Raw genomic sequence first — 12,274 nt, forward strand, 5'->3', positions numbered from 1 at the left:
CTTGGCTGATTTAGACGGGCGCGCAAACTCGCATGCGATTTTAGTTACATTGAGTACTGTTGGTTACGTCCAATTCAACCGACCAATCAAAACCCGCAATGTAATGAAACTCGCATGCGAGTTCTCGCGTCGTCTAAATGAGCCCTATTACCTGCTACCTGCAAGGCGTTCAAACGACTGAATGAGTATCGCCCTAATGGCTCCTCTACACGATGGACCAGCGCCGGCCACTCCAAGGGACGCATTTATGCGTTAGAGGGAGCAAGTGATATTGCTATCTCATTCTACCGCATGGCTGCGTCCCTTGGAGTGGCCGGCGCTGGCCCATCGTGTAGAGGAGCCATAAGGGTGGAACACCGCGAGCGCAGGCGATTTTACCTATTCGGGTAATTCCGACTACACTTCAAAATGTCCGCTAATTCCAAAATTCACCCATAATTGTATCTTACCTACTATTAGAGTTTATTTTTGGAATCACCCCACATTCTGAACTTATCGGAATCACCCGACCTCACTTATGTTACAAAATTATTCGTTTCTGCTTTTGACAAACGTCTAGCATGTGTATGTAAATGTAACCACCTCAAACAGTGGTTCAGTAATTCAGTATCAATAAAAGTAAAGACCTCCTTAACAACAAGTAAAAAAGAAACAAAAGTATAGGTACCTCTCATCCTTAGGAATGCAAAACAACGTGGTATTTTTCAACACTTTGCCTTTCCCAGCATTATAGCGGCAGCCGGGTACGGCGCAGCGCAGGCGTACGTTCGAGCGTCGGAGGCTCGGGCGAGGCATGGCGGGACTCACACGCACACGTCTGCTCGCGACCGAGACGCGCGTCCGACTGACCTGACGTTGTCGCTTATTCTTGGCGTATGCGTGTACACGCACACATGGATGGATAGCGGAGCGATGGCCGCTCGGTAAGCTAGAGCGAGACCGCGTCAGAGCGGGATGGACGACACGCGGGTGCACGTTGTTGTTGTGATGCACACATTCGCAGCGCCAAACAATGGCCACCGTCAAGGTTACTCAGGTAGATAGTGAAAGAATGCTCAAAAATAGTTCGCTGAGACTACAATCTCAGATGTATCAAATATCTAAATATGTACCTACGTACGACATTAATAATTATGTCATGGCGTTTGGGTGCATGTTCAAATATTTGTGAGTTTTGTGATGTACTAATGGGTACTTAAGTATTTATGGTAAAGAAACCGGTGGCGCTAAATTAAAGGGATCTTTAGCAAAAAAGATTTGTTTGCATGTTGTTGGTACTTGCTACATATACTTACAGGGTAACCTAAGCAATCGGAGCTAAACATTAACCTCTGCATAATTTAATTATTTGTAATAATATGTATTAGGTATTCCATTCTTCAAAGTGTTAATTAATCATACATTGCGTATGTATTAATGTACTTATACTAAAAGTGTCTAAGTACTTAAGACGATTGGATTACGGTGATAATTAACCGTGTCAAATTGACCTTATTGACAAACCTTTTATTTTATACAGGAGGGATTTCTTAATGAGTCAGTTTCATACTAACTACGGAAAGCATTTTCTATAATTTTAACTTAGATTGTTTTCAAAGAGGCCTTTGAGCTTTAAGAGAAATGAGATCGTGGTATAAAGAACGTCATGAAAAGTGACGATTTTATTGCAATTATAAGGACGATAAATAACATTCTGCAAGATAATTTTCGCGTAGCAACGCGCATGTAACATCCCTGGAGTTGCAGGCGTCCATAGGATACCTACCTACTTGACCGTCAGGTGGGCCGGATGCTTTTTTGCCACAGACGTGGTATAAAAAAGCTACAAGATCTGCGACGCCCGACTGATTAACTTATAAAAATAATCAAAAATGTTAAAAACGCACTGGGCTGCTTGCTTAGACCAGTTTGCTAGACTTTTTCTGTGTACTTACCTAGGTATTGCTTTTGTCACCACGATCGCGAAGCTCCGCCGGGCTGTATTTATACCTCCTATCTATAGTTACACATCTTTTTATTCATCATTCATCAAGCGCCTTTGAGTGCGCCCGGCATCGCCCAGCGGCAGCGGACGTGGACACTTGCATACAAAACGTCTTAAGCACCAGCGTTCACACTCTTAACTAAATTGCAACCTTATTACAAAGATATACGGACCACCATTGGTTATTAATAGGGGGATTAAGCAGCTAGCTTTAATTTTTTTGCCATTTGGTATAGTATGTCTGCCGCCTCTCTCTGGTTTTCCGGCGATTGCTAAAAGGTTATTTGGTAGAGGATTCTAAAATCCGTAAAAAGTACGCGTTTATATGTATGAATTATACATATGTATTTTTAACCCTAGAAGAACTGATAGTTAAAGTATGTTGGTATATATTATTACTTACTATGCTTACCTAGACTTTAGACTGCGAAACGTGCCTATTTAAAATATGTATGTATGAACTGACGAAACGTAGTTTCAATTTATCGTAAACATAATAAAATAACCTGTTCCTTAAACAGCTTAGATTTTCCATTTCCGCAATAAAACGAGTTCCGGTGTTTTAAAAGATTTTGCCAGGTTTGATCTCCGGCTGAATGAAAGGGTTTTTTTTTAATTTTGCAGCTTTAGTGTCTCATCTTCAAAACAAATTGAACTTGAATAATTCTTTTCTCAGTCGATTAAGCTTGTATTTAACAACCAGTATAAAGTGTACAAGCGAATGTTTGTCTAGTTATTGCGAAGCTGAAGTATCCCGTGTACTTACTGGTGATATAATTACCAACGTCTCATGGAAAACAGATTAAGGATTATGAAGAGATTACCGCGACTCCACCAAAAGCCACATATCATTAAACATACAGGATAATTATATCTCTCGCGTCGAATGATGGTCTTTGTATATGACAGCTCATTTTTATATGGAGTAGCTGTCACGTAATTCACGTAAAGTGTTTGTAATTATTTTTTGGCAGTTTGGCACATTAATTCATTTAGAAATGTAACATTTAAGTAATAAAAATACGGTAAAAACATACTTAGGTGCCTAATAAATTATTTTTTGATTTAAGATCAACCAAAAGAGACTTGAAGGAACTGTAATATGGGCCATCATTCGACGTGAGAGGTAGGTAGGTATACGAAGACTTAATCTACCAGAAATCCTTTTTATGATCGTAATCAGTGATCGTGAGGTAGGTAGGCACAGGCAGATTAGTGCAAAAATAATATTTAATGCACCAGTTTTTATCAATAAAATTAACCTAAAATGATACATATGTACTTACATATAATAAATAAATCAGCCTATGTACGTCCCACTGCTGGGCACATCAGGCCTCCTCTAATTCGCAAGAGCCACGCTGGTCCAATGCCACATACACCTCTGAATTCCTTCGCAGATGTATACAGGCGAAAAGGTAGTTGTAATTGTCAAATCACAGTGTCAATCAAATGATATTTCGTACATAAGTTCCGAAAAACTCATTGCCAGGATTTGAACCCGCGACCTCCGGATTGAAAGTCGGATGACATATCCACTCGGCCACCACCGCTTAGGTATATTAATTATACGCGCACATATTAATTATGTACTTTCAAATAGAACAATAATTAATAATTATTCGTAAATGTACTTTTTTCGTTTAAATTTGAACAATAAAATTATGAACATCGGACAACTATAGGTACTAAATATTTCTGTCAATTTCTTATCGTCGATCACATCACAACACAAATGACACCCTGTATTGCGAACATTTCGAACACTAACGACTCTGTCACCGTTACATGTCATCTCAGCATTAAGCGATGGGATTACATTCTACCCGCCTTACCTTTCAAATACTACCTTACCGCTTGAACTTAAGGCATTTATTACAATGACAAGCGTCCATAGGCAAGAAAGGATAGCTCACGCCTGATTAAAGCCACAAAATGAAACCTTAGTGGCAAAATTATAAGGTACACTTTACATTGGTAAGATATAGGCGTATAAAGGACCAGCTTGAGTTGTCAGGTAGATTAATTTTCAGGATGTGCCTCGTCTTTTTTCTAGACACTTGAGGATATTCGTTTGTCAATTCTGAGCGTATATCAATAAGGATTTGATGGCGACTTGGTAACTATGTTTTTTGTGAGTAAGTACCTATTCAGGGTGATTCAGGAGACGTGAGCAGGACTAATACTGCGCATTTCGTAGATTATAAGCAACACTTTCGTATCAGTATTAGTGAGGTTAACGTTATCGTTAATTTTCTAGTCGTGTTGAAAAAAAAAATTCACAGATTTCGTGCCTCACACGACTATCGAGCACATTGGGAATGAATCTACGGAATTCGAAAAAATATTGTCGCTGAGCGACGAGAAAGTCTGGATAAGGAAAAAGTTACAAAATAAAACTACAACGTTGAATGATAATTATTTTATTCTTAGACTAACACAAGTATCCTGGACATAACGCATGTGAACAAACAAATTGCAAAATTTCCACACGCGTATCCAAGTTTGAATAATTGTCGCCGTGGCGCATAAGTATAGGTACATATTTCATTTTTCGATTAATAAGCAGGATATATTAATGTTCAAAGTACAAGAAAATTATTACACGGCAAATCCGTAGTCAACTCGAGAAGTGGTGATCGGCAGCGGCCCATTTGCTGCAAGATATGAAATTTTCTTGACAGCAGTTTGACGCGACGAGAGATGACCATAACAGCGTTTGTCTATGTTGCACCAAACCTGAGTTCCAATAGGTTCTACCAGGGTTCAGCATCAGCTATCTTGGGTAATGCTCTACCATGTGCTCATCATGACGAATCGGGTGTCCAAAACAGCCTGTGCCTATGTTGCACCAAACCTGAGTTCCGCTAGGTACAACCAGGGTTCAGCATCAGCTCTATCTTGGGTACTACTGTCCTAAGTGCTCATCAAGACGAGTCGGATGACCAAAACAGCGTGTGCTTACCCAACTAGCAAAATAGTCGTATAAGAATTGATTTACTCAGCCTGTAATCGTATAACAGCCGAGTTACGGTTGTTGAAGCACCAATATATCGTATAATAGCGGTTAACTCGACTATTTAGCAATTTTCGCTAATTAGTGCTATAATCATGTCGTATAAACGTTTATAGCACTATCTTTTAGCACTTTTATTCCACCTTTTAATAAATGCTGAGTTAGCGCTACTAAATCACTTTTATTCAGCATAATTGTTCTATTAAAATCATATAACAGCTATAGATTAGCTAATTGTCTGAATTCTGTCGCTTTAATACAACTGTTACTTAACTCTCTTCTCTGTTGCTATAAAAGCCTATTAAAAGCAATCAAATAACCATTTGGCAACAATGCTGCTGTAACAGCGCGCTTATATCATAATTCGGGTAATGGGGTTCAAACCGCTGTTATAGGAGCTGAAGTGTATTTACAGGTTTTATTCAAAATGTATTCAGCTTAGAGTACTTTTAAAGAGTTTCGAACTACATTAACAGCACAAGTCAGCCATGTTGACGTTTCAATATAGTCCGGTGGCCAACTGCATGAAACCCTGCCTGACAAAAAAATAGAATAATCCTACTCTGTAGGGGTAGCTGACTTTTAGTAGCATCAACTGTTCTTGGTCGGCCGCGGCTTAATTTGGAAAATTTTGCGCTAAAGGCAAAATAGTGGCACAAAAATTCATAAAAAAAAAACCCCATCGTACCTAAAATAGAATGAAACTTGCATGGTAGGATAGCTGCCTTTGAGGACAGCAAAACAAAACTAGTCAGCTACATCCTGTGTTGGCAGGTTCTTGTGTCCGAACGAATTTGTGGTACCACGTGACAGCTACAATTTACCTCATCGAAAAATAGAATCAAAACAACTGATTGTAATACCTACATTAAATTTGTTGACATATGTCTTGGTCGGCCTCACCTTAGCCTGACAGCGTTTTCAGTCCGTCCGCATTAAAAAAAAAGTCAATGGCAGCTATTCTACCATACAAGTGACATTCTATTTTTCGATGAGGTAAATTGTAGCTCACTTGGTACCACAAATTCGGTCGGACACAGGAACCTGCCAACACAGGATGTAGCTGACCACTTTTGTTTTTTTGATGAATATTTGTACCACTTTTTTGCCATTTGCGCAAAATTTGCCAAGTTAAGCCACGGCCGACCAAGAGCAGTTGAAGCTGCTAAAAGTCAGCTACCCCTACAGAGTAGGATTTTTCAATTTTTTTATCAGGTAGGGTTTCATGCAGTCGGCCATCGGACTATAAATCCATAAACATGGCGACATCATGTGCTATAAGTGTAGCAGTAAACGCAGTTACTCGACTTATAGTCGAATTAATGAGATATAACAGAAACTAGATCGTGTAAGCAAATTTTTACTTATTTTTATTAATATTTTTTCATTGAAATTTAAGAAAATAGGCGGCCCATGAATATATATGAACCAGTGCCTTTGGTTTTATCAATAAAGTATTTTTCGCGCTGGGTTTTACTGTATTACGTGTACTTACAGACAGTAAAAACTTATGTACACAATCACGGGAAAAATAAATGTCATGGATGACAGCAGTAAAAATACTTAAGTACCTTTTTGTTTTATTAGACACGTGAAGACGATTAGGCCTCAAACTTAATCAAATAATTGAAATATAATCGCTTACCTGAGATCGTTTTTAGCACATATTAGTTGAATAAAAGCATTTACTGCACTCTTACACATTTAAAATGCCGAGTAAAAGCAATCCGGCTACCTTTACGAAACATTTTTGCTGAGAAAAAGCAGTGCGGCTGCTTTTATAGAACACTTTTACTGAGTAATAGTAAATTGCTAATGTTTATAGAACAAATAGTCGAGTAAAAGCACTATCGTTGCTATTAAAACACTAGAAGTGCTTTTATCCACTTTTACTCAACTCTTAGAGCATCGATTTGCTTCTTATACAGCGCTTACTCGATTTTTATAACACTTTTAGTCTGTATAAGTGCGCCTTTTCGCGTTGAGTAAACGCTTACAGGACTTTTACTCGACTGTTTTTACATCGTTTATAGCACCAAAAAGCGAAAATAAAAACGTGCTCTCAACTTTTATAGCACATAGATTTGCTAGTTGGGTATGTTGTATTAAACCCGAGCTCCACTAGGTACTGCCAGGGTTCAGCATCACCTATCTGCTTAGCAGCCGCCAGCAACATGCTGAGGTGAGACCATTTCGTGGCACTTTTTCTTTTTAATGATTCTCTGTATAAGTTTTTCTCCCTCTCCCTCTCCCTCTCCCTCTCCCTCTCCCTCTCCCTCTCCCTCTCCCTCTCCCTCTCCCTCTCCCTCTCCCTCTCCCTCTCCCTCTCCCTCTCCCTCTCCCTCTCCCTCTCCCTCTCCCTCTCCCTCCCTCTCCCTCTCCCTCTCCCTCTCCCTCTCCCTCTCCCTCTCCCTCTCCCTCTCCCTCTCCCTCTCCCTCTCCCTCTCCCTCTCCCTCTCCCTCTCCCTCTCCCTCTCCCTCTCCCTCTCCCTCTCCCTCTCCCTCTCCCTCTCCCTCTCCCCTCTCCCTCTCCCTCTCCCTCTCCCTCTCCTCTCCCTCTCCCTCTCCCTCTCCCTCTCCCTCTCCCTCTCCCTCTCCCTCTCCCTCCTCCCTCTCCCTCTCCTCTCCCTCTCCCTCTCCCTCTCCCTCTCCCTCTCCCTCTCCCTCTCCCTCTCCCTCTCCCTCTCCCTCTCCCTCTCCCCTCCCTCTCCCTCTCCCTCTCCCTCTCCCTCTCCCTCTCCCTCTCCCTCTCCCTCTCCCTCTCCCTCTCCCTCTCCCTCTCCCTCTCCCTCTCCCTCTCCCTCTCCCTCTCCTCTCCCTCTCCCTCTCCCTCTCCCTCTCCCTCTCCCTCTCCCTCTCCCTCTCCCTCTCCCTCTCCTCTCCCTCCTCCCTCTCCCTCTCCCTCTCCTCTCCCTCTCCCTCTCCCTCTCCCTCTCCCTCTCCCTCTCCCTCTCCCTCTCCCTCTCCCTCTCCCTCTCCCTCTCCCTCTCCCTCTCCCTCTCCCTCTCCCTCTCCCTCTCCCTCTCCTCTCCCTCCCTCTCCCTCTCCCTCTCCCTCTCCCTCTCCCTCTCCCTCTCCCTCTCCCTCTCCCTCTCCCTCTCCCTCTCCCTCTCCCTCTCCTCTCCCTCTCCCTCTCCCTCTCCCCTCTCCCTCTCCCTCTCCCTCTCCCTCTCCCTCTCCCTCTCCCTCTCCCTCTCCCTCTCCCTCTCCCTCTCCCTCTCCCTCTCCCTCTCCCTCTCCCTCTCCCTCTCCCTCTCCCTCTCCCTCTCCCTCTCCCTCTCCCTCTCCCTCTCCCTCTCCCTCTCCCTCTCCCTCTCCCTCTCCCTCTCCCTCTCCCTCTCCCTCTCCCTCTCCCTCTCCCTCTCCCTCTGCTTGTTATTCCTTTGCCCAGGCCCAGTAACATGCGACAGTGCTAATCTCATTTACTCCGATACAATTAGACAGTGTGCGCGTTATAGGTTTTAACAGTCTCTTAAGACTGCGTCAACCGTCTAGTGGCGCCCTCATTAGTGGAATTGTGTTTTATAATAAACCATTATTAATAAATATTGTTGTCCTACTTATTCCCCAACTTTTGGTCTTTGTCACATAGTTTAGTTTCATAGTACGAAGTACCATTTCGTAAGTTTCGGCCCGGCCGAAAGGTTCGGCCGTTTTTTGGCCGAAACCGAAACTACTGCCGAAACATGATTTTTTGGCCGAAACTGGCCGAAACCGAAACCGAAACCGAACCTTCGGTCGGACACTAATCTCTATTTCTATTTCCACCACCACAAGAATGCATAGATTGTCGAATAGTGCGTTAAACAGGATAGATAGAGTTAGACCAAGAAAAATCTGCAGCGATTTTGAAAGCCCACGCAGTGCAAGTGTTATTCTGCCGTCATAATCCCGATAATTCACAACAAACACCGATAACGAACTCTGCGAAACATGAAGTCATAAATGTCCTGTGAAAAATGTCGTTCTGACTTTTTGACTATTTTAAGGTTAGGCTACAGGGCAAACCCTTAACCCGATCGTCTTTGTTTTAGGCTCAAATTGTAGCTGACTAAATTGTCCAGAGCCGTTTTTCTCAAATTTTTGATATCATTCTTCGTTTCCAAATTATCGAGCACCAAAATCAAAAATTCGGAAAAAATTGAATTTTATTTTCACTATTTCGACCATAACTTTTTTTGTTTTTGACTTTCTCGAATAATTATTTTTGCACCTTACAGCTCTCGTGATTATGCGTCTTTTGAGCCTATATTATAATATCATATCTTCACAACTTTCCGAGATATAAGGGGATCGCACTTTTTCGTGAAATCGGACCGTATACTGGAGCGAACGAAAAGACATTTCCAATGTCAAAAAGTTATTAATTTATTTACGACATGCGTGGTGACCCTAAAATTAGAATACTAAACTACCGATATTCTGTGTCAAATTGAATATCACCACTGTCATCGCGGTCTGGTTACTTTTGAAAACTCGTATCTCACTCAAGTTTGACAGTTTATTTTCTTCGTAATCAAAAATTAAAGAGGTTTTATGCTTATTAATTAGGTCTTGTAGGGTGACCATGATTGTAGAGGATTAAATTTGCCCTCACCAAAAAGTAAAAAAATAGGAAAAAGTGTGGTTGTTTCACCTAAATACGACGGTGATCGATCAATTATCAGTTACTGAGTGTGCAGGATTAGTCCTGCTCACGTCTCATGAATCACCCTGTTTAGAATTAAATTGCAAAAAAATAAACAGGCGATTATGCACTATATGGTCTATAGGTATAGCGATATCAGCATCCAATGTGAAAACCGTTTTACTAAGTCATTTTGAGGTAAGAACAATAAAGATAGGTACGCGAAATCAACATAAAAACATATCTAAGTAACACTTTAAACTCTCGCGTTTTGTACACATATTTAATTATGTGGTCTTTCCGTGACCACAGCTGGTGCAACTCAGCTGAAACGTCGGAATTAAAGGTAAAAACAATGAAATTATATCGCGGTAGACCCGTTTGTGTAATTAAATATATCTAAGTAAATAAATACGAGGAACCACATTATACAGCACTTCTTAGTAATAATACAATCATTGAAATCTTTATAGTTTAAGTATTATCCTATAACAATATGTCTATATTACATTGGCACTTTCTAAGAATTTGGGTTAAGCATCCTTGAAAGATGAATGTTCTTTAAGAATGCGACACGCTGACACGCCTAAAGCCAGCCCGTCTAATGTTCCCCGACACTTTTATTTTCCTTTAAAAATGACAGACGAAACTCTCAAAAGAACCAACCGGTTCCGATAAACACACTATTAAATAATTATCTCATTATACTTGTAAAACGATTGTAAAGGACCTATTATGCAAAACATGCAAAAGTAAGACGGATTATTTAAAATTATGCAAAACTTGCTTTATAATTTATGTGAAACTAAATTAGGACAACGGAATTGCGTGAGAGTTAAAGAAAACCGGCTATATAAGGGCACGGAGCCAAAGAAAGTGGATTTGGGGTCCATTTTAATGTGAAGCTAAAAATGTCTTCATGTTTTTTATCCCCTGTACCGATGCACTTGTCAGACGGCGCACCATTACCTACCTTCTCCATCCCTCCCCCTGCATCTGCATCTTGGAAGAGTTTCTTAAACATTGCGAATACTTGGCGAAAACCCACATTCTGATCCCTGCCATAATTACGTTTTTTTAATAGTAGAGTAATATTGTTGAGGAAGTGTACTCCACCCTAACGGGTACAGCAACAAAGCTACATTGATCGGGGCATGAACGCCGGACGTCCGGAGATAACACTCAGTACAGTACAACAACCGGCGCTTTGACACGTAACCATGCCGAGCCGCTATTCGATACGTTTTAGTACCCGCTTGTGACATCGCCTTGAAGGGCTTAAAACAACCAAAAAAAACACATTTTGACTTCTGAGACCACAGAAAGCAACATCGGCTCTTTGAGATTCCTTAATGTGGTGATTTCTACGGCTCTTCTTCTCAAAAGTTTGCCTAGAGTGTTTTATTTAATTCAATGATTAGGTATTGAGTCACATTGCCGGCGGAATGGAGCAAGCTCCTGGCACTGGCGATGGCGCTTGTTTACCGTTTGTTGGCAGATATGTCACAATTACTTAAACTGAATTGTTTGTTATATTGATAGTAAAAGTAATAGGTGAAAATTAGGAATTGCACCAAAGGGCCGCTTGAGAAACTATGCGTGTGTAGAAATCAGTAGAATGGACTGACGACATTTCATGTGTATGTGGTGGTCAAAAATCGTGGGTTAAAACCTCGGTTTTGCTGAATAGAGCAGAAGAAATCGCTCTCGAAAATATGCAAAATGATGACTAAAAATTCGATCATATGTTCGGTATGTATGGATCCACAAGGATCTGATCTGATCAGTCTGTTAGAGGTTTAAGCATTTTATCACGTAAAATATACGCTTCCTTAAAGTAGCTTTATCTGAGCTCACAGGAAATTGGTGTGTGTCAGAGCTTAAAAATAGTTTAGGTACCTACCCGACTACCTCGCACTCCAAAGTGATGCGACCGATCCGTGACGGGAAATCATATTTAATTCAATTCAAAATTCTTTATTCAAGTAGGCCAAGCAGGAAACACTTTCGAATATTTAGTCGTACCTAAATATATCATACTAAACAAACACATGGTATTCGCAATCATTAATAGCTACCTACCACGCTCATGATTTGTGCGACTATCCTGTTTCCAATCCATTTAAACTACTTAACTCGTAATGACATTCCAGCTGCAACCACACCAAAACCGACCTTATCACTAAGGTAGTAAGTATGTCAATGTAGCGAGTGCCCTAGTATGCGACACCATTTGGCAGTCGCTCATTATGTCGTGCATTCGTTACACATCATCGAGGCAAGTGTTCAGAAAGGTTGAGGAACGGCGGACCGGATAATGACGACTGTTTCTCAAATATGTCAAATTAAACACTCTTATTAGAAGTTGACGGCCGCGATGACAGACGATACGTGTGACCATCACAGGCCCGCAGGACATTGTCTTGCCAAGATTGCAAAACTTATTTGCTGTGAAGCTAAGGATCGATTAATCGAAATGCATTCAACGATAATCAAACTTAGAAATGCAGTCTCGTACTTACCCACAGGTCGTCGTTGAATAGCCACACAACGTTGCTGGCATATCCCATCTTCAAAGTGTAGTGTTAGGGAACTCTTCCAAGGAATGCAACTTAATTGCAACAGAGACCGTACGGAGAGTAATAGG

Source organism: Cydia splendana, chromosome 18, assembly GCF_910591565.1.
Source record: "Cydia splendana chromosome 18, ilCydSple1.2, whole genome shotgun sequence".
NCBI classification, from domain to species: domain Eukaryota; kingdom Metazoa; phylum Arthropoda; class Insecta; order Lepidoptera; family Tortricidae; genus Cydia; species Cydia splendana.